The 19,685-nt window shown below is 43.9% G+C and overlaps 1 protein-coding gene and 1 long non-coding RNA gene across 7 annotated transcripts in view; both read right to left on the bottom strand.

Moving 5' to 3' along the window:
- MACROD1 (mono-ADP ribosylhydrolase 1) overlaps window positions 1-19,685 on the bottom strand; it is a 314,807-nt gene that overhangs the window by 267,850 nt on the left and 27,272 nt on the right. The window lies entirely within an intron of this gene.
- Window positions 1,562-10,533, bottom strand: LOC310833619. Its single transcript, XR_014558848.1, has 2 exons — window positions 3,636-10,533; window positions 1,562-3,585 (listed from the first exon to the last, which is right to left on the bottom strand). It is a non-coding gene; the product is annotated as an uncharacterized lncRNA (long non-coding RNA).

Raw genomic sequence — 19,685 nt, 5'->3', positions numbered from 1 at the left:
ATTGTTATATCTTAATCTGTGTAAGCTGCCTTGAAAATATTTTAAATAGGGTGGATACCTTAACTGGGAGAAAGAACTAGATGAGGTGTCGTGGAAACACATGCAAGGGATTTCACCATGCCAAGCTAGGCATGTACTAAAAAAATCTCCCACGGTTCTTCTTGGGTGTAAAATTAGAAAGTGCCTTCCATCAGTCTCTTTAAAGCAAATAAACCAACTGCAACGGAGCACTGTCTTTTTAGCTTTCTGGTTGAAATGGAAAGCTGGTGTGCCCAAAGATGGTTTTAGTGTAGTGCGACTGGTAGTCACGCTGGACACTGCGCTGCAGGAACAATGCTGTAGAATGGAGTGGGAGAGGCTGAATTTTAGCATCACACAGGGCACTACTGAAATTTGGCAGCCCCAAGTCTGCCACTAGTATGCCTGCCCACGACTAAGCCTAGTTAACAAGGGGACACCTTGTCATGTATTTCCAAGCAACAGAGTGGTACCCTGCCCCTCAAGTAACCTCACTATTCCTGTGCAGAGCTTTGCACAAGGCAGTTGTGCCAAGATCAGCACAGAAGCAAACAGGAACTGTCCTAGTTTGAAGAAATGAAGCAAAATAAAACAAGGGAGAGAGAAAAAAGGAATGCAACAAGAAACAAGGACGACAGCAAAATGTCAGGCAACTCAGGCAGGACCTAATGGAGAGCACAGGCGGGCAGTAATAAAGGCTAGGTGGGAGAAGTCACATTTCTGGAACAGACCAAGTGCCCCAAGAGAAGGGAACCTGTGCCCTTCCCCCTGTAAGGAAAAAAAAATGCTGTTAAGACTCCAAATCCTATCAGCCCCACCCAGAATGACCTAGTGGTCAGGGATGGTGGGAATCCAGCAGCATCTGGAGGGCCATGGTTTCACTATCTGTAGTCCAAAGAGACAGGTGCTCACAGCTCCAATTCTGTAATCACAGATACTCTGCATAAAATGCATGCACACCTCTCTCTAGCTATATATCCCAACCCTTGGTTCTCAGTATGCAAATTTATGCAGCTCATTAGCAGCACACTGAAATAACCAGTGGGGGGGAACAAGCCGTCCACGGAAGTCATTTTGGAAAGAAGCAGTGGGTGGGTGGGTAGCTTGTTTCTTTCCTATTAAACACCATCAACAAGGAAAACGCAAACAACAAAAATTACAAAAGAGTGCTCCAGGCCAGCTAATGTTTATATGCTAAACATCACTTTACACAATCCGGGCCTTGGACCCGATGCGTCAGTCTCGCCTCCCATGAAGTGTAATTTTATTAAGTGTTTAACTCTATATACAGTACTTAACAAACAGAGCTAATGTGAGCAGGCTCTTGGGGAGGATGCATTTAGCACAATGCAAAAAAAAACAAAAAAACACACACACACACCTTAAAAACCTGCCTCTCCCTGCTGCTCATTAATTCAGGTGATTCGAGGGTTGTTTGGTGTGCGCCATTGCTGGCACTCATGCAGAGTTTACAGTAACAAGCAATTTGCAGCTCAGCTTGCAAAGTTTTCATTTAGGAGAGCGAGCTTTTTAAAAAAGAAAGAAAAAAGAGAGTGAGCAAGAGAGGGCAGGGGTGGGAAACAGGAAAAGAAAGCAGCACTCTAGTTTGGCTTCCCAACCCAACCTACCCACTCCCCGGAATGTGGTAACAGATAGGTCTTAAGGACATGAGAATGGGAGGTCTCAGATTTTCAAAGAGGGTTCCCTCAGGGATGTTGCGGCTGGAACTTGAACTTGATTCAGTTTGCATCTAAAGGCAAACCTACCTAATTAGCACTTTTCTGAAACAATATGTGAACTGAAAAATAGGCATACTTCAGAATGTGCACTTCTCCAAAAATTTTGCAATGCAGTTCTCCAGCCAAGTAATGTGTACAAAAGATGTACAGTATATATTAGTGAAAACATGTTAAAATGCATTATGTTAGGGGGAATCGCTTTGTAAAACTCTGAATATTAGGGGAAATTGCACACCCAAATGATGATATTAAGAAAAATGTTGATGAATTTTCATTAGGGCTATTTTTTAAAAAAAGAAAAAACCACAAACATGATGTGGAAATTAGGAGAACTTAAGTTAAGATTGGAAATGAGAAAATAATAGAAAGCACTACTAGCTGATCCACTAATACCTACTGTATATTAGATTCTAGCCCATTTGCTTTTTGTTGGGCAGGGCAGATATCTGAGAAATGGAAACTGAAAAAATAATCTGAAAGCGAATGCAAGCACATTGATCCACCAGCACCGTTTTTTTGCCACCAGTGTGGGATGCATTCCGATGCATGTTCCCATCTGCAACAAATTAGCATGCATGCCCCCCCCCATCACAATAATAAGCATTCATTTGGATATCTGCTTTGTCACTGAGAGAAAACCTAAGAACCCTGCATGCACATAAGTTGCTCAGAAAAGCAAAGCGATATCAGAAACAAATCACAGACCTTCCATAGAGCATAGAGAAGAAAAGGGGAAAACTATGGGCTGTATCCAACTAAGTTTTACTTAGAGTAGGCACAATGAGATTAATAAACCTACGTTAGCCATGTTCAGCGACTTCAGGGGGTCTACTGTGACTCAGACTACAATTGGATAAAACTGTCTTTGGAAATAAAGAGAGGTTTTGCTGTCCCTTAAGTAAAACCAAGGCATTCTGTCTGCAGAGGGAAAATAGTTAAAGCTGACAGCAGCACACAAAAGAGGCTGAGAAAGCCAGTCTGGTCAAGGGGGCCCATGGCACAACTTCCAATCCATCGTCCCTGCAAGGCAGCATTACCCATCAAGCAGACTCAGCTATTTGTTCTGTCCATCCCATCTAACTTGACAGCTGCCTTGGGCTCTCCACTTCCTCAGTGGAAGAACACTTAGCTATTCTGCAAGTGAGGTGCGTGCGGGTACACACATATACACACACATAGCGAGGTTTTGTCCTGAAAACCCTTGCTCTTAATTCCACTTCCCTTTTTATTCTACTGATCTCCTATCTCAGATAGAAATAGACAAATCTGTCACTTTCAGTTCTCCAAGTTTCTTACTTTTCCAATTTTAAATTCAGTCCACACTTCCATCAAAATTTCTGGATTTATTTTTTTAAGTCCTCGTGAGAATTCATCAAGCATTATATTGTGAATTTTTCCTAATTTTTCCTATTTTTGTGTGCAGTTTTGACTTACACATTTTTGCAAAGAAATGTTCCTTAATATAATGCATTTTGTATGTTATTTTCACTAATATATGAATTTTTATGTACATTTTACCCCTGTATATGCATTTTTGTACTTGGCTGGGGAACTGCATCATCAAATTCAGAGAAGTGTGAATTTCAAAGGATGGCTGTGTTTGGTTTGCACTGTTTTTCAAAAAGTGTGAATTCAACATGGTTTACTTTTAAATATGAACCAAATCATGTTTTCTTCCACATTCCTAATCCAGACATGTTTTGGAAATCACTGAATCTGAAGGAAGCTATGTTCTTTTTGGCCTCCATTTTTCCTTTCCTCCAAAAGCAATTTTGCTCTCCATTTACTGGCCACTTCTAGTCTAACCTTCAGTATTTCAGACCTATATCTAGTCTCAATATGCATCACAGGACCCGCCTTTTTTCTCCTTTTCTCTACGTCCATATTTCCCCTCCAAAGTCTTTTTAAACAGAAAGAGGAAAGATTCCTGATATAACAGGGATGCACAAAGGACTAAACACAAGCCTCCCTCCCTTCGTAAAAGGATATGTAGGAAGTGTTGCCAAGTAACAGATTTTGCATGAGATCCACCATATGATATCCTACAGGCATGCAGTCACAACAATCTTAAGAATCCCACCTAACTTAAGAAGTAGAACAAAGGGGCTCCCTAAACTTTGACCTGGTATAAAGAATTGCCACTTCTAGTCCATCCTGTGACTTTTTATAATCCTTTGTAACACAAGATTTCCACTTTGTAGGAGTCTGTATAGTTGAAGTGAACATCCTCCAATCCTGAGTGCTTTGAACAGGAAGACATGTCTCAAGATTAATCAAGTTAATATTGGCAAACATGAGACAGGTACCAACCTGCCACCCCTAAGATAATCCTTACATTTGCATGCATCTGTCACAAAGTTGGCATGTCAAACACACTGCTAACAAGAGGTAGCACCAGTGGAAGCTTCTTCATTAGGACAAAAGTGGCAGTGCCCCACTAACCTCAGTCTGCACTCCTATCTACATGTCTGCATATTTACTTACAACCAGCCCAGGGGGCAGCCCTCGCCTGCCATATTCCTCCTCCTCAGCCTCAGTATTGCCCTTGCAGAACTCAGCAGGGAAGAGAATGGGGACAAAACTAGACTTAGTGGGTTCTTCCTGTCATTAGCTCTGGCTCCCCCTACTGTTGGGCTCCCCACCTCATGCCCTATCAGTTCTGATGGGTACCAGCCACCATTCTACTTTGGTGTGTAGGCTGAAAACAGGAGGAATTCATGTGCAACCCATTTGATACATCAAGTCAGATCACTGCTCCATCTATCCTAGTATCGCCTAGAGACAAAAATGTTACCTTTTCTTTAAAGGTAAAAGTGGGAAACTGATCATAATACTGGAATAGTTTCAAATGGCAACATGGCAGAAGGTGGGGAGTTGGTGCAATGCATTGTGGGATTTGCTTTTCCTGGGTCAAAGAGGCCTCGCACTTTTGTTTCCCTGGCTTGTTATTTGCTTTACATTCAGAATTAATGTACAAGTTCATTATATGCTACCCACAAATGTTTTGGGGTCACCCTCAAGAGGCAGATGGTACTGGGGTACACTGAGAGCCGACAGTGTTAAACAATTGCCTGCTCTAGCCATTTTGTCAGGTTGGGAAAATTATAGCAGAGTGAATATTCAGGCACTGGGTGTGTTCTCTAGCTTCCCTGGGAAAGGAAGTAGGCCTGGTTCAACATTTCCCAAGGTGCACACACAGCCCAGCCCTGATCATTCCAATCTGCAACATCTATGACATCCTCGGACATCTTCGATACATGTCCGATGGGTGCTAAAATCAGTTCCCTGAGGGGAGGAGGCAATGAGGAAGAGGTCAGGACCTCAGTGGACAGGAAGGAACCCAACCAACAGGGATCTGGAAGCTGGATTGGCTTGAAGGAACTCAACACCTGTGTTGATTTTAGAGGAGAGATAGAAGCCCAATGCTGGGGTCCTGGTGGCTAAGGCAGGATGGAAGTGGAAAGCAAGTGTTTACGTGCAATGATCCTGGCTTCCTCGCAACAGGTCACAGTTGGTCTGATACAGAAGGTGGTGTATAGACTATGGGATTGCTCTCTTATCAGAAGGCCAGGCTGATTGTTATCTGGAGCCAGGGAAAACTTGGTGCAACAGAGGAAAGAGGGACAGTCCCATGCCGCCACCTCCTCCCTCTTCTTTGGCTGCCTGGTCTAAGCTGAAAAAAATCCCACAATCTGGATCTACAGACGATGCTGGCATCTGACAGCAGCCAAGCATCACCAGCCAGTTCTGAAAGCTTGCACGTGCGCACAAGCAGAAGACAAGGCCAACTGTGAAATCTGAATCTCTGAGATGGTGTGTCCCCAACCTGCTTTCTTCTTAATTTTGTCTTAACAATGGCTGGGTTCCAGGCCAACAGCTCCCTCCCACCATCTTGCCAGAAGGCAACTGAGCTCTCTTTAACAACAAGCAAAAACACACAGCGGCCTCCAACAAACTGGAAAGAAAATGACCTGCTTCCACTGTTCCTGTTGCCCACATGTATGTGTGTGGCTTTTTGTTTTGTTTTTTAAATAGAATGGCAAAAATGTCTGCCAGTAATGGATTATGTGGTTGGATTAATATCATCGATCAGTGCCAGGGGTGAAAGGCCAAGGTAGGAGAGGAGATACACCATTGGCCATGATCCTACAATGAGCACTGGGGGGTGTGGGGAGAAAAAAAACTCATTGCACTGCAATTTCCCCCAACTGTTAAGGAAGACCTTTGTAAAAACTGGCTAGGATCAAGCTGCTCTATGTTGGTTGAAAGACAATGTCAGACAAGGCAAGCATCTTTCTGCTCATCAGCCACTTCTTTTGGTCCAACTACCTGCTACACCCGTTCCTTTGCTTCTGCTGAGCTGCTTGTGGGCGAATCCCCACCCTAGACTCTCCGCCAAAATAATAAGGGTGTTTCTCCTCTCCCCGTTTCCCCCTTTTTCGTCTTCAGAGAAACCAAAGTGCACTCCTTTGGCCTCCTTCTCGTTTTAGGTGCCTTGAAAAATTTTCAAAATGTTTCAAAAAATGAATGTGTCGCAAGTTCCCTTAGTCCTTTTTTTGTTTTTTGTTTTTCATAGGAAAACAAAAGCATTTTAAAAGTACAAGTTTAAAAAAATGATAATTATAAAAACAAACAAAAAAAAATCTTTCCTTGCCCTTTCTTGGAATAAAATAGAAAAGATTTAACTTTGATAGCAGTCTTGGTGGTGTCACTTGGTGCTGGTGCTGGTGGTGGATTCATGAAACACACTAGACACAAATGTAAAGGGAAATTTGGGAGGATGGACAGATCATGTGGGATAGAAAAGGGGGAGCTGATACTTCCTAGAAGCAGTGTCAGCCAGGTATATCAAAAGCAAATGAATGTACTTATTCTTCTAAAGAAACTGCAGAAATCAGCAACAATGGGCAAGGTTTATCTACACAAATCAAGGTTCAGAAATTGATTGCCCAGGGTTAACTCTGAAATTTAAAAAAATGAAGCCTACAACTTGATTCAAGTAATCACATGGATATTTGTTGATTGAAATTTGTGTGTGAGTAAGCACAGTTATTTCCAAAGCAAGCAAGCATGTTTTCTGGTTTTTTAGATGATTAACACAATTATGCCACAGCAGTCATCATCTTACAAGGTATCATAGCCTGTATGAATTACAGAAGAGACTCTACCGCTTAGAATGGTGCTCCCTAACTGAAATTTTTATAAGCACTTGTATGAAAAATATGCAATTTTTTTAAAGAAAAAGAAATCTGCTGCCCAATTAACGGAGACACCTTTTTCACTAGTTATAATTTTGAATCCAGTTAGAGTGCAAATCATATATTGTGCACACTTCCCTGGAAGTAAGTCCCATTGAACTCCATAAATCTCTAATTAAATCTCATGGCTAAATCAGATCTGATTCTGCCAGTCTTGCTTCCTGTTTCCCTAGAGAAGTAGTTTTCAACCAGTGTGCCGTGGCACCTTGGGGTGCCTTGAATGATGGTCAACAGTGCCATCGGCAACACTGGCCTCTGTCCCTCTTTCCTTCCCTCCCTCCTCTGATGCCCTCATGTCTCTGCCTCCCAAAGGCTTGCACAGCTGTTTATTGCAGCAGCCCTGGCTATAAGCTCCACAGGCGAATGGTGCCTTTGGAAGGCACCTCTCTTTGGGGCAGGGGCAGCTCAGAGACCAGAGGTGGCGGCAGCGGCTACCCAGAGGACTCCCAAGGAGAGGGAAGAGGAGAGGAAGCTGACGGAACACTCCACAAGGGAGGGTATTTGAAAAAGGGTGAGAGGCTGCCAGCTCTGCAGGCAAGGGGTGACGTAACTGGGCTCCTGAGCCCCACAAGAGTGCCTCAGAAAGAATGTAGTTGGTTAAGGAAGCCATAGACTCAAAAAGGTTGAAAACCTCTGCCCTAGAGCAAGGGTGAGGAACTGAATCTGACTGGCAGGTCCAAACCTTATTTTCTCCCACCCACTCCTGGGCCAACTTTGACAAGTGTTGTGGCTCTCCACCTCTCAGTCACCTGATGGCACAAGGATGTCAAGTGACCCATGTTCCTTGGCCCATTTTGTTAGACATCAAACTGCTGCGAGCAAAGACTTGGTGCTTTGCAAGTGCTGATGGTCAGCTGATTGGTGGTGCATGAAAAGTGTCGGGCTTTGCAGGAACCATCAGCTGTTGTTTTTGTTGTTTGCAAAGCCCTCTGCCTTCTCCCAATTGCAGACTCCCTAAATGCAGCCAATCCTAACTGTCAGGAAGCCCCAATCTGAAAGGAAAAGCAGGCGCTCATCTGAAGTTCCCAACTGTTCCTTTAGACTCATTCCCTTTTGGTTCGATTCTTTTTTAATACATTACAACTTGGACCCATTTGCCCATTTCTCCTATTGTTATTTTGTAGGGACATACCGCTGCCATTAATTTTATAATCTCCAATTGCTCCCATATTTTTCCTAATTAGTTCAACTTTGGAGGGGAGGAGGACAGCATTCAGTGTCTTTGCAATGTTACAATATATACAACTATAACTATAACTATACTCTCCTATCCTTGCATGTAGTTCAACAAACATAACTGTGGGTCTGTTTCCACTTGACTCAAACATTTCCTTAAGCATTCACACTAACATTTGGCAGTATGACTGCGCTTTTTCAGACTCACGCCCTTACCTGATATCACATATGGTGTGGCTTGTGGGAAACAACCTTGCAGGGCAAATTGACAGAATGGAGAAGAAAGTTAAACTGGAGGGACTAGCTTGGCTGAATTAGACCCACTGTGCTAAAACAATCCAAACAGGAAATTGGGGGCAAGTGATTGATTGATTGATTGATTGATTGATTGATTTCTCACATTTATATATCACCTTTTCTTCAACAAACCCAGGGTGTCAGACATGGGGATTTATTTATTTTTTTAAAATCACTTTTAAAAACACTTTTAATTTACAAAAGATTTTTATATAAGACACCCAACTACAACAATTATTTAAGCAATATTGTTTTCAACTGAAAACAAAGAGTAAGAAAATGATAGGAGGAGGAGAAGGACAGGGGTGGGTGTGGGTCACATACAGATATAAATATAATTCAGGTCATGACCCAGTAACAGCTCCAGATGACAATTTTAGGGTTGCAACCTTAAAAACCCATTATTATTAACGGTATTATTTCAGTTTATGAGTTGCTTGACATGTATGGAGCCTCCATGAGATTTACAAAATTTGAAAACATAAATCATGGCATAAATTCAGGAAAAAATAATACAGTACAATAAAAGTCTTACAATAACCTGTAAAACAAGCATCAGCAAAAACATCAGCAGTAAAGCACACCATCAAAAACAGCAATTGTTAGAATGCATATTTTCTTCAAAGGATTTTTTATTTGCAAATATAACAAAAAGTAAAAGAAGCCTTAAATTTATTTATCTATTTGCATTAAATTTATATACCGCTTGACTGTAAGAAAAAATTGCGCAAAGCAGATTTGCTGTAGCAGTCCTTGTTTACCACCACTGAAAGCAAGCAAAAGCTCGGCTAGCCTGTCATCTTGTGAATTTCAAACTTTTTATTTATGATACAGCCTTCATTGCTGAAGGCTTCCAGAAACTCTTGGGAAAGCTTAGCGTGCATAAAATTACAGACACAAAATATTTTTAAATGCATCAATCTACAAAAATTCATAAATACAGTCATCCTCAATTAATCAGGAAAAACAGTTATTTGGGGGGGGGGGAGGCGAATTATTTTTAACACAAGTGCTTCCCAAAACTGCAAACAGCAGTCACCACCTTAAAAGAGGTCTTTCCCCTTAACCCCATGAGGTGGGTTAGGCAGAGAGGTGGTGACTTGGCTCAGCATCATCCAGTGAGCTTCATGGCTGGGGGTGGAACTGAACCTGGGTCTCTCTGTTCCAAATCAAACATTCTAGCCAGAGCTCTCCTAGTAATGCAGGAAGTATCCACCACAAGGCCTAGTGCGCAGTGAGGAATCTCTGGCCAGGGGGCCAAGTGTGACTTTTCAGGCCTCTCCATCTGGCCCTTGGGACTCTCCCCAGGCGACCCCCCCCCTACTGCCTCCATTTCACACCATTCTTTTTGCCTGGCTGGAATGTGGCCTTGACCTCTGATAATGACTCATCTTTGCCTGTGTTGAAATTAACCTGTTTTACAAAGGGAACATTTACATTCTTTGCTCTGCCCACTTTTGCCTCTGGTTCTGCCCGCCCCTGGCATGTGAGCCCCAGAAGGTTGCCCAGAAGGCACTGCAGCCCTCAGGCTGAAAAAGGTTCTTCACGCCTGGCATGGCGGAAAGTTAATGGCTGGTAGCAGACTTCATCTCATTCTTCCCTCCTGTTCTTGCAGGATGAAAAGAAAAATCTGAGGCACAAAGAAACCTCAAACTGAAGACTTTTTAGATAAATGAGCGAAACAATAATGAGGGAAGGAAACTTGATTCCCCAGAATTGCGATGAAATTTGGCTCCACCCAGGCCACAACATTGTGGCCGGCAGAATAGTTCACCAAAGGGCAGAGCTGCTTAACCTTTCTTTTTCTCAAAGATATCTTAGGCCAGAGATGAGGGCCTCACTCTCTCTGGGCAAGCTTCCAGGGGCTGCATGCCACTGCTGGACAAGACCAGAGGCCAGCCTGTAAAGAGCGACACACATGCATTTCACTTTTGTACGGTATCTACACCTACTCTTACACCCCTCTCTTTCCTCCATTCCATAGTTGCCATATTTCAAAAAGTGAAAATCCGGATACAAAAGTTGTTGAGCTTTCTCCGCAAAATAAAAAAGTTTTGGGGCTATTTTTCAGGAAAATTGGGGGGGGGGGAGGGAAACAACACTTCTGACATGGGTTGCCATACGTCCGCATTTTCCTGAACATTTCCACAATCTCCACCCAGATGCTGCTCCCGACTGCAGTATTCTGGATATGGCCAGGAAATTCCGGACATATGGCAACCCTATCAGGAAAGTGGGAGGTATTGTTCAAAAATACATTCCAGCCAGGAAAAAACGCTCAGGATATGAAGCAGACAGAGGAAAGGGTGTGGTTTGGAGACAGATCCAAGAACCAGATATACAGGCATTTGTCCTCAGGCCTGAGGTTCCCCACATTGACTTAGGCCAAAGACAAACCAAAGATTGATGTAAAATGGAATAGGGTAGACAAAGCCACCATTGCCTTTGATGCACACAGACACCATTGTTTTGTTCTGTTATCCTGTTGGCTATCATCAAACCTCTGCAGTAGGAATGGACAGATGTCAGGCTACCAGGATATACTTCTTTTTGTTACTCGAACGCAAAGGCCCACCAACCAGAGCCAGGTCATGGCGCAAAATGAACTACGGCAGCTTGAATGAACTCAGTGAGGGGAAGGAGCCAATTGCCTACTTCTGCACCACATGAGCCACACACTGGCTGCAAATATGCATACAAATCTACCTCTATGGATCAGGAGTTCTAATGGCCTAAAAGCTGGGGTGCAGAAATGCAAGCTTGGCGGCTGCTGCTGCTGCTGCTGCTGCTGCTGCTGCTGCTGCTGCTTGGATTCAAACCACTTCCTCCATCTGTGGTTTGACTCCAGAGCCATTTTGAAGGCACACTTTCAGCACAAATCAGCCCATCTTCAAAGCAGTCAGCCATAACTACTGATGAGATGTTCAGTCACTACAGTGACCTCCTTTGAACTTTAGCAGCTGATGTCATTATGATACCTGGGGATTGACAAGGGGGAAAAGTTGATCCATGGGGATTGGGGAATCCCACTGGTCAGAACCTCTTTCTTACCCAGGTGTAGACAGAAACCAGTAGTCTGGCTTGCTATAAGGCATCCTTTTGGAGAGCAGCTAACAGCACAAATAAGGCTCCTGTTTGAGCCCTGTTTTGATGTATATATTAATAATGCTTAGTATTTATTTAACGAAGTGTCTTGTGGCTCCTTAAGGACTAACCAAATTGATTATTGCACTAGCTTTCAAAATAAATTACTTAGGCCATAATAAATTTGTCAGTCTTTTAAAGTACAACAATACTCTTTGCTGTTTTTGCTAAAAGAGGGTTGCCCCTCTGGAAGTAGCACTTACTGGGCTTTTGAGTGTTTTAAGTGTTTCATGTGCCATTCTATTGTATTCATTACAACAAGCATGCTGGGTAGATCAGTAATATTATCCCCGAGCTGCAGGTGCAGGGGCTAAGGTTTCTGAGAATACAGTGGTACCTCAGGTTACATATGCTTCAGGTTACAGACTCCACTAACCCAGAAATAGTACCTCAGGTTAAGAACATTGCTTCAGGATGAGAACAGAAATCGTGCTCCGGTGGCGCGGCAGCAGCAGGAGGCTCTATTGGCTAAAGTGGTGCTTCAGGTTAAGAACAGTTTCAGGTTAAGAACGGATCTCCGGAACGAATTAAATACTTCACCTGAGGTACCACTGTATGTGCCTTAGGCCATCTAGAGCTGGGGCTGAGCTGACAAAAGATTGGTAAGTTGCTGAATGATCTGCAATAGACTGGCAAGGGCATACCTGTTAAAATACAGTACAAATTTAAACTATGGTATTCCCACAAGAGGCAGCGATAGTCGTTGGGGGTAGTTCGTGGCTATTTTCCACCTCCACTGTTAGAGGCAGGATGCCTCTGAATACAAAAACAGGAGATTCTATGTGTCAAGTCTGCCCATGCCTGATCTGAAGAGTTCAAGACAGAGGGGAGATGGAAACTGGGGGCTTGCTGATCCGTAACTGAGTGGCTTAGCCCAGCTCTCGCACCATATGGACTGCATCATGTTCTCCTGATGAAATGGAGACAAAGGGGATGAGATTTGTTTGGCTTGCATGATACTGCAAACCTACCTAATCTGTACTTCTTGAACCGCCACATGAACTGCAGGGCAATTATGGTTTAAAATTCACACTTCCTCTACATTTTGCAAAATACATACCAAAAAGGTGTATCTTAGGGGAAATGACATGCACACAAAAATGCATGCACTTGGAAAACTAATGTACAAAAAAGTAAACTAGGGAAGATCCCTTGCAGAAATGCGTATAGAAGGAGAAATGCACACTTAAGACATATATAAATTTGCCCATGGACTTAAAAAAGGAAAAAGATTCACAAACCAATGCAGCAATGGGTTGAACTCTACGTATAAGACTGGGGAAAAAATGAGTTAAATGAGAGAAACCGAAATTGATAGATTCATCCACCCCTCCTCTTTCCCTCCTACAACACAAACGCCCTCCCTTGCACACTCCACAGTCACCCCCAGGCTAGTCTGCTTGCCTGCCGGCCTATCATACTCCCTGGGGGAGGGGAAATTATTTTCTGTCACTTGTAATAGTGGTTTCTGCTAAATTTAACATAAAACCAGAGCTCATTACTTCTGCATTAGACGGGCTCCGGCGTCTGCCTGCAGGTTAATGGATTTCTCCTGGGGATAGAGGTGCCATTTTTCAGCCAGCGGTTACGACAGGGTGGCAGGCAGTAAAGTGTTGGCCTTGTAAAGGCAGGTCTGGGGTTTGGAAACTTGTGAGGTCCCCAACAAGGCCAGAAAGCACAGCTAGGGTTAAAAAAAAGGAACTAGCGAGAGAGATATGGGGGGAAGGATCAAAGCTTTCCTCCACCCACCAAACATTCAAGCCTGGGAGGAAAGACACACTCACACATAGGCATGCTTCAGTAAGTCAGGCATGCGCAGCGAGCAAGCAGCCCTTTGCTCACATTCATCAACCCAGCCGTCTCATCCTGCTGCGGAAGATGTACAGATTCACGCAGTGAACAAGAGTGTGGCGCAGTAACTGCGATTGATCAATGTCACTGCCAGATCCAAGGATCACAAATACTATCTTGGGGTGTCTCTTCCTTGGGTTCAGATGAGGCTTGGGCGGGTGGGGGGGGGGGACGAAACAAACAAACAAAAAAAAACAAGAGTCAGGAAGAAAGGGAAGGTGACAAACCCAGAGGCTGGATTTCAACTGCTTGTTAAGAGGCAACTCTTCCCCCCAGCTCTTCACATTCATTTCAGTGAGACTTCTGTGGGTGGATGGATCACGCTGTCGTATTTATTTATAAACCACACTTTCATAAAAATGCAAGGTGGCACGCACAATTACAATAAGAGCAATAGAAACACCAGTGAAAACATTAATAAATACCAATGAGATTAAAAGAAACTCACATTTCAAAGGGCGAATAACACCGTTTTTAGGAGACATCTAAGGCAGGAATGATTTACTCTGAACTTCTACTGGCAGGGAGTTCCACAGGGCAGGGCCTGCCGCACTAAAGGCTCAATCCCTAATAAAGGCTGAACCTTGGGCGTGTGGGGTATCACAAGAAGTGTCCCTCTTCTGACTCAGTGACTGAGGAGGGACATAGGGGTTCAGAGGGTCCTTAACATACTTTGACCCCAAGTAGTTTATGGTTCTTTGTGAATTAACAAGAACCCTGAACCTGGCCCAGTAGCAAACTGGCAACCAGTGCAGCTCTCTGAGGAGAGGGATAGCACTTTGCCAGTAGCCTGTTCCTGGCACTGCACTATGCACTACTTGCAGCTTCCATGCCAGATAAAAGGGAAGCATCACATAAAGTGTGTTATACAGTGATGGGGGGGTCTGAGCTGGCAGTGATTTACCAAGGAAAGAGAATTTTGGGGTGGGGGTGGGGGATAGCTTAATGAAAACATTGACCCTCTGCGTGATTGCTATGGGTAGGGGCGGGGGGGGGGGGAGAAATTCTATGTCAGGAATCATTAGGAAAGGAACTGAAATGAATACTATCAATATCATAACACCTTTATATAAATCTATGGTGCAACTGGATTGCTTCCTTTTTACATTTGCTTCTCGAAGCAGCACCTCTGCTGGCAATATTCAAAAAAGGGGTTTGGCCAGCACATTCATGCCCTGCTCTGCCCTGGGGCTTCCCAGAAGGCACCTGTCCAGCATATAAGCACTCATTAAACAAGGCTGCAAACAGGGTCTCCTTATAACATGGTTCTCCCCACCCTCTCTGTTGCTTTTATACAGCCAGAAGCCTTAATTCAGGTGAGACTGCTTGTCTACCTAGCTCAGTATTATGCACTCCTATTGGCACTGGCTGTCCAGCCTCCCAGGCAGAATGGGACATCCCCATTATCTAGTACTAAAAGCATAGGGAACCTCAGGTCCAGGGGCCAGAAATGGCTCTCCAAGTTTTTCTTAACTGGCCCTCGGTACTCTCTCCAGTTCATACTCCCCCTCACTGGCCCTGCCTCACATTCTCTTTGAGGGTTTTGCCTAGCTGGGTCCTTAAACTAGACCTGTATAATTCACATTTTTTTGCTTTGCTCACTTTGACCTCTGACCCCACTCACCACTGACACGTGAACCCCAGAAGGCTGCTTAGAAGAGAATATGGCCTTCAAGGTGAAACACACACACACACACACACACACACACCGCTTTTAAATTGAGATTCCCGGGACTGAAGCGGAGACGTTACGAGCCTGGATAGCTCAGTTGGTTAGAGTACGGTGTTGTAACGCTAAGGTTGCAGGTTCGATTCTCGCATGAGACAGCTGCATATTCCTGCATCGCAAGGGGTTGGACTAGACTAGATCATCCTCAGGGTGCCTTCCAACTCTACAATTCTATGACATTTCTGCACACAAAGCATGTTCTCTGCCACCCATCTATGGCTCCTTCTGTGCCTAATGATAGGACACAGCATTTATAATATTAATAATTTATTATTTATGCCCCACCCATTTACAAATGCTGGAAGGAATCATCTGGGTTTCGGGATAATTTCTGGAATCTAGACAGGCCTCACCGGCTCTTCATTTTTCTTTCCTCTCTCTTCTAACTCCCCTGCCCATCAATTTATTAAGATGAATTTTCTCAAGCAGCACTGGCCCCCAAGAAGGATACAATACTTCAGAAAAGGCTCTATCAGTGCCAAGTGGAGCGAAACTGTCTTAACCCTAACCCTTCTAGCGCAATCCATCTATTCATAACATCCAAGATGGCAGGTGAATTTCTTGCGGCAGCAAAACACATAAATATACATTATGGCCCAGGTTCTATTCAAAGGCTTCATGGCACTTTTAACACCAGGCCAATAATACCTCATCATCCCCTCCCTGCAAACTCCTTTCTCCTTCTGTGTTCACCGATTTTCCTTGCCTCTGGGTAAACACTTCCCCGTTTGCTTTTTATAAACCTTGCCTTTATCGAGCAACATCACTAAACCCATATTTATTGACCTACATCACCACCCTTTGCAGGAGGGAGGGAGGGACTGGGAACATTTTGTGAAATGCAACTTCTAAACATACATATTTATTTTCCTTATGTTATTTCATTAATGAATTGCTTATTGTGAAATAATCGTGTGATTATTAATAAAAACTTCCATAAAAATACCAACAATAATAGATAGATACAGATACATAGAGATATATAGCTAGATCTATAATTTCAAATCAAATATAGATGCAAACTTAGAATCTCCAATTAAGAAGCTTGTTGAAAAAAGCTCTCCAATTGAATAAGGATGGAGCTCAGGGTGGGCAGATCAGTCCATTTCAGTTTCTCATTTTTCCAATCTTAAATTCAGTTCTCAAGAGTTCTACATCAGCAGCATTTTGCTGTGAATTTCTCTTAATGTATACATTTTTGTATGTAATCTTGACTGATATGCACATTTTTGCACTGCACTTTCCCGTAAAGCACTGCATTTTTATTTGTTATTTTAATCAATATGTGCATTTTTATTCACACTACCCTCGTGTACGTGCATTTTCATACATATTACTGTACTTGGCTGGAGAACTCCATTGCAAAAATCAGAGGCAGACAAATTTCAAAGAACTTATTTCTTTTCGCCAATTATTGTTTTGGAAAAGTGTGAATAAGGTAGATTTGCCTTTAAATCTGAACTGAATTAAATTTGTTCCACATCCCTAGACAATGCTTATCTAATATGAAACAAGAGGCTAAACTGGAGGGAAGATAACTATTAACATAAAAGGAAGTAAACAAATGCATGTTTGCTCCACCCATTTGGTTTGCAAAAATCTGGATTCCCCGAACCTAAATCTCAACTTGAAAAAATTAAAAACACACATACACACAAACAGAGAGAGAGAGAGAGAGAGAGGGAGAGAGAGAGAGAGAGAGAGGGAGAACAGGAGCATGCATAGCTCTGTTAATAACCCTGGAAAATCAAATGCCAGCTCTCAAGGTCTACGAGAAGATGGACTCGTCCCACATTAAAGCACAGCTGAGGAAAGCTTCAGGGCACCCTGTGCCACTAGGATAGATGGCAAATGTCTTCTTAAAAGATGAATGCGCAGGCTGCTCGGGGAGCGGGAAAGGGCAAAAGTTAACCAGTGGAAGTGCTGGAAAGATCCCTTCAAGGAGGAAGCGTACTGGCTACAGTGAGCATGAAAGACACACAGGCACACACGGTCAATCAATTGATAAACCAGTTTAAAGCCAAGAGCACTAAAGGCCAAGTCAGCTTCAGTTCCAGCTACAACTGAATTGTGGTTGTGTTTAATTTGCACTTTGGTAAACTGCTTTTTCTAGTAACATAAGAAGCTGCCTTATAATGAATCAGAGAACAGGGGGCCAATATTGTCCACAGTGACTGGCAGTGGCTTTCCAGAGTTTCGGCCAGGGGTCTCTTTCAGCCCTACCTGGAGATCCCAGCTAGGCAGATGTTCTACCACGGCGCTAAAGTCCTTGCCCTGCCACTTAACTCCACTTCAAGCCTGAATTGTTCCCACCACTACATTCAGACTTGCTTTTTCCAACAGTTGTGGGTATATGCCCACATTAACTCCACGTGCACACGCACGCGCGCGCGCACACACACACACAAAATGCTCTCTGATTCTTATCACTTTCACCAAAATGTGATTCCTGAATTCTTTGGGGAAAAGCCACAATCACCAAACTGTTATACGACCAAAGTAAGTCTGTAAAGCGGCCATACCCCGAGGTCAACACATAGGAAAGAGATGGATAACCTTCTACAACCCAGGGGCCTTCTGGACATCTTTTTGGGAAGCCACATGCCAGTGGAGGGCAGGGCCAGAGGCAAAAGGAGGTAGAGCAATGAATGCAAATTTCACCTTTATGCATGAGGCTAGTTTCTACACAAAAGGGACGCGGGTGGCGCTGTGGGTTAAACCACAGAGCCTAGGACTTGCCGATCAGAAGGTCGGCGGTTCAAATCCCCGCAATGGGGTGAGCTCCCGTTGCTCGGTCCCTGCTCCAGCCAATCTAGCAGTTCAAAAGCACATCAAAGTGCAAGTAGATAAATAGGTACCGCTCCGGCGGGAAGGTAAACGGTGTTTCCGTGCGCTGCTCTGGTTTGCCAGAAGCGGCTTAGTCATGCTGGCCACATGACACGGAAGCTGTATGCCGGCTCCCTCGGCCAATAAAGCGAGATGAGCGCCGCAACCCCAGAGTCGGCCACGACTGGACCTAATGGTCAGGGGTCCCTTTACCTTTACCTTTAGTTTCTACACACATACTCTCACACACCCCTCTATACTCCATCCATGAAAGCTAGAGGCATCATCTGTTCTCAAGAACACATTGCAGCCAGATAAAAGACCTCAAGGGCTACATACTGGAAAGAAGAAGAAGAAGAAGAAGAGTTTGGATTTGATATCCCGCCTTTCACTCCCTTTAAGGAGTCTCAAAGCGGCTAACATTCTCCTTTCCCTTCCTCCCCCACAACAAACACTCTGTGAGGTGAGTGGGGCTGAGAGACTTCAAGGAAGTGTGACTGGCCCAAGGTCACCCAGCAGCTGCATGTGGAGGAGCGGAGACGCGAACCCGGTTACCCAGGATTACGAGACTACCGCTCTTAACCACTACACCACACTGGCTCACCCAGTGAATGACAGCCAGACACAGAGGCCTGGAGGGCTGAATTTGGCCCCTGGGGCTGAAGTTTTCCAGTCCTGGAGACCCAAGTTCAAACTGCCACACAGTCATGGCATTCACTGGGTGAGCTTGGGCCAGTCAGTACCTCTCAGCATAGTCTAATTTGCAGGAATGCAGAGAGAATGGGTGAGAGAGACCACGTACGACTGAGGAATGGGTGAGAGAGACCACGTACATGGTATTCAACTCACTGGTGGAAAGGAAAGGCCATAAATGCAATACATACTCAAACTAAACACAAAACAGCTTTCTTCCCCTACAGATTTTATGCCTCCTCCTGGAGACTTTGCAAAGGAAGCTAAAACCCCAAGACCTACCAGTCCTATGTTATTTGCACAGCACCTCAACACTGGCACAGCCATCTGTCCCAGGGCAGCTGCATGTGGCCCTAGGGATGCCTGTCTCACCTTTTTAAGAATCACTGCAAACACTACATTACCCTAAACAGCCCTCTCAAGATATAAGTGGTCCCTACACAGGTGGCTCGTATCGAAGTTGTAATAAATTTCCAAACCAGCTGCTTCCTCTGTCTTCTTCCTTTTTCCAAAAAAACCCAAACAAATTGGCTTATTTATACCCCCGTGGTATTAAATATCACACACATATACAACCCATGCACAGATCCAGCAAGCCATATGCTCAGCATATGGCTGAGAATTCCGTATGAATTGCAGGGGGTGGGGGTAAATGGGGGCCACATAATTTAGCTAGTATTGCTCCAAACTCCAAAAAGGGGGCACATCTTAAAATGCCAAAGGGACAAGTGTGGTGCTGCAGGATTCTGTCCTGGGCCTGTTGTTGATCAACATGTTTATAAACAACTAGGATGAAGGAATTGAGCAGATGCTCATCAAATCCGCAGATGACACCAAACTGGGAAGGGTAGCTAATACCGCAGAAGACAAAATTGGGATTCAAGATGACCTTAACTGGGCCAAAACTAACAAAATGAATTTCAATAGGGGCAAACATCAGGTCTTAGGAAGAAC

The sequence above is a fragment of the Podarcis gaigeae genome (genome assembly GCF_964106915.1).
Source record: "Podarcis gaigeae genome assembly, chromosome: 16".
NCBI lineage: Eukaryota > Metazoa > Chordata > Lepidosauria > Squamata > Lacertidae > Podarcis > Podarcis gaigeae.
The sequence above is the reverse complement of the archived record's forward strand: the minus strand, read 5'-3'. Positions and strand labels throughout refer to the sequence as shown.